Source organism: Phodopus roborovskii, unplaced genomic scaffold, assembly GCF_943737965.1.
Source record: "Phodopus roborovskii unplaced genomic scaffold, PHOROB, whole genome shotgun sequence".
NCBI classification, from domain to species: Eukaryota; Metazoa; Chordata; class Mammalia; order Rodentia; family Cricetidae; genus Phodopus; species Phodopus roborovskii.
Genome location: NW_026126663.1, coordinates 483,284 through 489,295, shown reverse-complemented (window position 1 = coordinate 489,295; position 6,012 = coordinate 483,284).

Genomic DNA, 6,012 nt, shown 5'->3' with positions numbered 1-6,012 from the left:
AGCTTAAAGTCAGGGATGGTGATGCCTTTGAAATTCTTTTATTGTACAGGGCTGTTTTGGCTATGCTGGGTCTTTTGTTTTTCCATAAAAAGTTGATTATTATCCCTTCAAGGTCAGTGATGAATTGTGGTGGGTTTTTAATGGATATTGCATTGAATCTCTAGATTGCTTTTGGCAAGATTGCCATTTTTACTATATTTATACTACCTATTCAAGAGCATGGGAGATCTTTCCATATTCTGGTTTCTTCTTTAATTTCTTTCTTTAGAGCCACAAATTTTTATTATATGAGTCTTTCATTTGTTTGGGAAGTGTTCCTCCAAGATACTTTATGTTGTTTCTGGCTATTGTAAAGTGTTATGTTTCTCTGATTTCCTTCTCAATATCATTGTTGTCTCAAAAAAGTAGGGCTACTGATTATTTTGAGTTTATCTTGTACCCTGCTAGTTTGCTGAAGGTGTTTATCAGCTATAGGAGTTCCTTGGTAGAGTTTATTGGGTTGCTTATTAATCTATATTAAGCTATCATATCATCTACAAATAGTGATAGTTTGACTTCTTCCTTTCAAATATGGATCCCTTTTTATCTACTTTTCTTGTCTTATAGCTTTAGCTAGAATTTCATGTACAATATTGAAGAGATATTGAGAGAGAGCGCAGCCTTGTCTTGCTCGTGATTTTAGAGTAATCACCTTAAGGTTCTCTCCTTTCATTTTGATGTTGGCAGTTGGTTTACTCTGGGTTCCTTTGTATTTCGGGCATAAATTTTCAGAATTGAGACTTTGTGATGAAGGATTTCTCCTGCAATGAATACTAAATGAGCATCTTCATCTCTTTTGATTAATTTTGGTTTGAAGTCTAACTTGTTAGATATTAGGATAGCCATGCCTTCTTGCTTCTTGTGTACATTTGATTGGAAGATATTCCCCAACCTTTTACCCTGAAGTAATGTCTATCTTTGAAACTTAGATGTGTTTCTTGTATGTAGCAGAAGGATGCATTCTTTCTTCGTATCCATTCTGTTAGCCTGTGTCTTTTTATAGGTGAGTTAAGACCATTAATATTGGGGGTGAGTAAAGGCCATTGATTAGTGATGCTTGTTTGTTTTAGATTTGATTTTGGCAGTGGTATTGTGAATATATTTGACCTCCATTACCCATGGTTTCTTGTATAGGGAGATTATCTTTTGCCTACATTTTGTGTGCATAGTTAACTTCCGTGGGTTGGAGTTTTCCTTCCATATCTTTCTGTAGTGCTGGATTTGTAGGTAAGTATTGGAAAAAAATCTGTCTTTGTCATTAAATATCTTGTTTTCTCCATCTATAATGATTGAGTGTTTTGCTGGGTATAGTAGCCTGGGCTAGCATCTGTGGACTCTTAGTATTTGTAGAACATCTATCCAGGACCTTTTTGGCCTTGAGGGATTCCATGGAAAAGTCAGTTGTAATTTTGATCGGTTTGCCTTTATATGTTACCTGTCCTTTCTCCTTTGCTGCACTTAGTATTCTTTATTCTGTGCTTTAGGTGTTTTCCTTATTATATTTCTAGGGTTTTTTTTTTTTTTTACTTTGGTCCAGCCTAATTGGTGTTCAGTATACTTCTTTGTACTTTCATGTTCATGTGTGTGTCCTTCTTCAGATTGGGAAAGTTGTCCTCGATGATTTTGTTTAGTATGTTTTTGCCACCTTTGAGCTGGTCTTCCTCACCTTCCTCGCTGCCTATTATTCCTAGGTTTGGCCTTTTCATGGTGTCCCAGATTTCTTGGATGTTTTGTGTTAAGGATTTGTTGGATTTATGATTTTCTTTGGTAGATGAATCTATTTCCTCTAGTTTATCTTCCATGCCTGAGATTCTCTCTTTTTTTCTGTTGGTCATGTTGTGTCTGTAGTTCACAATCATTTGCACAGTTTTTCTATTTCCAGCATTCCTTCGGTTTTTGTTGTCTTTACTTTCTCTATTTCAGTCTTTCAGGGTTAAAGGTCCTGGGTGGTTGGAGGAAATCTGGGATGAGCCCACAAACTTTGTACCTCCTGGGTTTCCTCAAGTCCAATGAAGTTATTCCCAAATGTGAAAGCAAAAGGTTTTAATTGGGAAGAACAAAACAGTCTGGGAGTTCACTCTATTGGAAGGCTAAGTTACCTAGCAACAAAAGTGAAATGGAGGCTTGACACCACTAGTCTCAGCTCATAGGGTTTTCAAGGTTACAGCATTTCATAGAGTACAAAGTTTGCTTGCAAGGGCATCAAGATTGATTAGCACACCTGCAAGGTTTTCTTTTTCTTTTTCCCTGTATCTCATGAAAATAACATGTGGGGTCTGTACTCTGAAATCAGGAAGTTATCCACTAGAAGAGATTCTTGTTCTTTGTAGTTTTTCCTTCTTGCCATTAACCCTAATTTTTAATTTTTCCATCACATCACATAAAGTAAAATATAAATTGTTAAATGTCTCCAAGAACTGTAGTCTTTCCAAGGATGCACAAAAAGCTCATTGAAGTTGACTAAAAAGATGTTTTTACACAGGGCTCCCTGCTCCCAATACTCTGAAGAGATTCAACCCACAAAGTTTTAGTCAGAATCATATAATTGATTCCAGGGAGATTCACGTATCTCATGAAAACCCACAGGAAGGAAAATCTGTCTTCATGTTCCCACTCAGATGTTGGGAGGACCCAACACATGATTCATATACTACACAATGCACTCCTCCATCCTGGGGACAGCGACCCCTCACGCACACCCCCCATGTGATTACTGAGCTCTCCCAAGCTCTCCATTGACCTTACTGCAGCAATAATCGAAGAACAGCACACACAAAAAATGGTGCCAGCTCTCCTTAGAGAAAAGCCTGAATCTGGCACTAAGAAGGTCCCTGTACCTTTTATTATTAACAGATCTTGAGGAGGGTCTGGTTGGCTAGTGATGACTGAGTAACAAGATCACCTTCTTAAAGACACAGCGCAATGATTCCTGACCTGGATTCCAACCCAGACAAAAACCATTTTTAGGTCAGCAGAGATACACATTTCTACTGCACTGGCTTTGACTCCAATAGCAAATACTGCTCTCTTCCTGCACCCACTCCTTTCTCCTGAAAACAAGGTTGCTCTCTAGCTTTCACAGGCCACTACACAATCACGTGATGTGATTATTCCCTGTCCTAACTACTAATGAGAGAGATTTTGGCACAGAAAATGAGATGTTCTGTAGTTTCCCACTGATGTCAGATGTACTGAAACCACTTATTTCATGGTTGTCACTGGGACTTCAGAAAAGCAGGGAAAAAAAAAAGTAAAGAAAACAGGAACCAGTTCTCAAACAAGAAAATAAGTCTTTCTGCAATCTCAAGGCTGGATGATGGATCCACTGATTTAGAAACCTAACAACAGTCCTGGTCAAGAAGAGAACATTGAATAAGGCAGCTATTTTCTCACTGTACTCTGAGGAAGCTCTGCTCGGTCACCACAGTGCTTGTAGAAGCAAGCGTCCCAGCCCAATTCTCTCAGAGTATTCAAATTACCCTGAAGACAACAGTTTTTATTATTATTCATTTTTCAAGAATTTCAGGAATAAAACTCCCAATGCATTGGAGCTATCACCCACGCATCTGACAGGAGAAAGTTATATTATCTTCTTTCTGATATTGTTCCTTCCCTTCTCTCATGGTTTCTAAATTGTCTGTGACCACTAGATAAAATGTACACCCTGTTTCCTTGACCTCAGCCAAACCCCAGAACAAACATCTTCTTTTTTTGCCATATGCCCTAAAATCTCTCTCAAGTTTTTAATATTCTAGGCACCCTTCCCTCTGTTGACTAAAATATTCATTCCCATCTGCATTTTGTAATTTTATCTACAACATCTGCACATTTTTGAGGAAGGAGGGGATGATCTTTCACACTGCTTGAAGAGAGTGGGTTGTCTATTTTAGACAGGGGTAAGTGACATTGAGCTTTGTGTCTCTACAGTTGTCTATAAGGTCTGCATCTTGAGAGGAGCCAGACCCAAGGTACCCGTGGTGTGTCTTTAAGCACACTTTAACCCTTAAGGAAGTGATATTGTTGATCAAGCCTTACTAGCCAATCAGCAACATCAGGCCAACCTGAGAGTCACAGGTATTTCAGGACACTTCCTATAGCCATACTGTATGCTTTTGTTCTTGATGCAGATTTGGTTTTAAGCAGAACTAGTGCCCGTGGACTGATTGCTTTTGTGGGAGTGCTACTGTAGTAAATTGTGATTGGAACATGGTTGAGTACAGAAGCCACAACATGGTGAGTGATGGGATGCTTTCATAGATGTTTTCATAATTACATTGAAATTTCCGAGTATTTCCACAAATAATTGTTAATGTGCCTTTGTAATCAGCATGTTGTTATAAATTGTTGTTCATTGTCATAGGGTTGTATTCATTTCATGTTGCAAACTTACCATGTATAGGGTCTTAATTCTGATGCTTCATGCTCCAAAAGACCATTATTTAGTTCTTTATTTTTGTTTTATTGCTAATCTGTGGAAGTGTTTTGCTCATCAGATAAAACATGTTGTGTACCTTGGTAAGAGACTCAGGTCATCTTTTGGGGGATGAACAGAGGTCAGATACTGACACATGACTTCACATAATTAATTACATCCCATAATATGTATACTCATACAAACCATTTTCTCTCATGCTCAATCATATAATAGATAGTAATAAACTTGGAAAATTGATAAATATTTATTACACCAATTCTATTACCATCAATTCTAGTATTGACACCACAATTTAGCTTTGACACACTACACTGGAAATTGTAATGCTAATTGTACTTGGTCTTAATAGTTAAAACCTGAATTCAGATATGTGATTAATGATGAAAAATCAGAGAAGCAGAGCAGCCCACCCCTAGGTCTTACTTCTACTGAATCCTCAGACCCAAGGGGTGGGCAATTCTGATCCTAGGAGTCTTCCATTAGAATGTAACAAACTTCTGTCTTCTTCCACTTTATATTTCTCCTCCCAGCCATATCTACTTCCCAAGTACAGGGATAAAGGAATGAACCACTACCTGTCTCTCTTTCTCTTTTAGACTGGGTCAATCTGTTGTAGCTTGGGGCGACCATGAAATTACAGATAACACCTCATTATGTCTCCCAAATGCTGGGATTAAAGGTGTGCTCCACCATGGCCTGTCCTTTATGGATAACTACAGCCTAGCTCCACACTCTCTTCTTAAAGCAAGTTCTTTTTGTTTTTTTTTTTTTTAATTTGTTTAGATTTGTGTATTCTTTTTTGTTTGGTGTTATTTTCAGACAGGGTTTCCCTGTGCACATTTCTAACTCAATCAAACACACGGAGATTTACCAGCTTCTGCCTCTCAAGCACTGGAATTAAAGGCATATGCCACCACCACCTGGCAGGCTTTATTTGCTAAAGCAAAACAAAATACCACAACACCACCATAAAGGAGAAAACCTTTATGGACCCCACAAATTTAATGGCGTGTGGATCCTGCTGAGTTTATCACTTTATAGCTTTAAAGCCTATGTCTGTGACATACTCATGTGCACTGAAGACCAGCTGAGACACCCATACCCATAAACCAAACAAATACCAAATTCTTCAAATTTGCATTGGTCATCATGACTGATATACTAGCTGGCCCACAGCCTGTGGGACATTCCAATAAACCCACTTTCTACAGACACAGAGAGATATGTTCTACCAATCCTGTTCAAACAGAGAACATTGAATAATGCAGCTGTTTCCTCATCTTCCTACTGAGGAACCTGTACTGGTTCAACATAATACTCATAGATAAAGGTGTTCTTCCCAGCACCATTGTCTTTGAGTATTCAGCTTACCTTGCAGATGACACTTTTTATTATTATTCATATGTCAAGAATTTGACTCAAATATCAGGAATAAAACTCCAATACAATAGACATATATCACTGGCGTCTGTGAGGAGAAAGATATATCATCTTGTTTGTAATATGGCTCCTGCTTTTCTCTCGTGGTTATCTGAGAG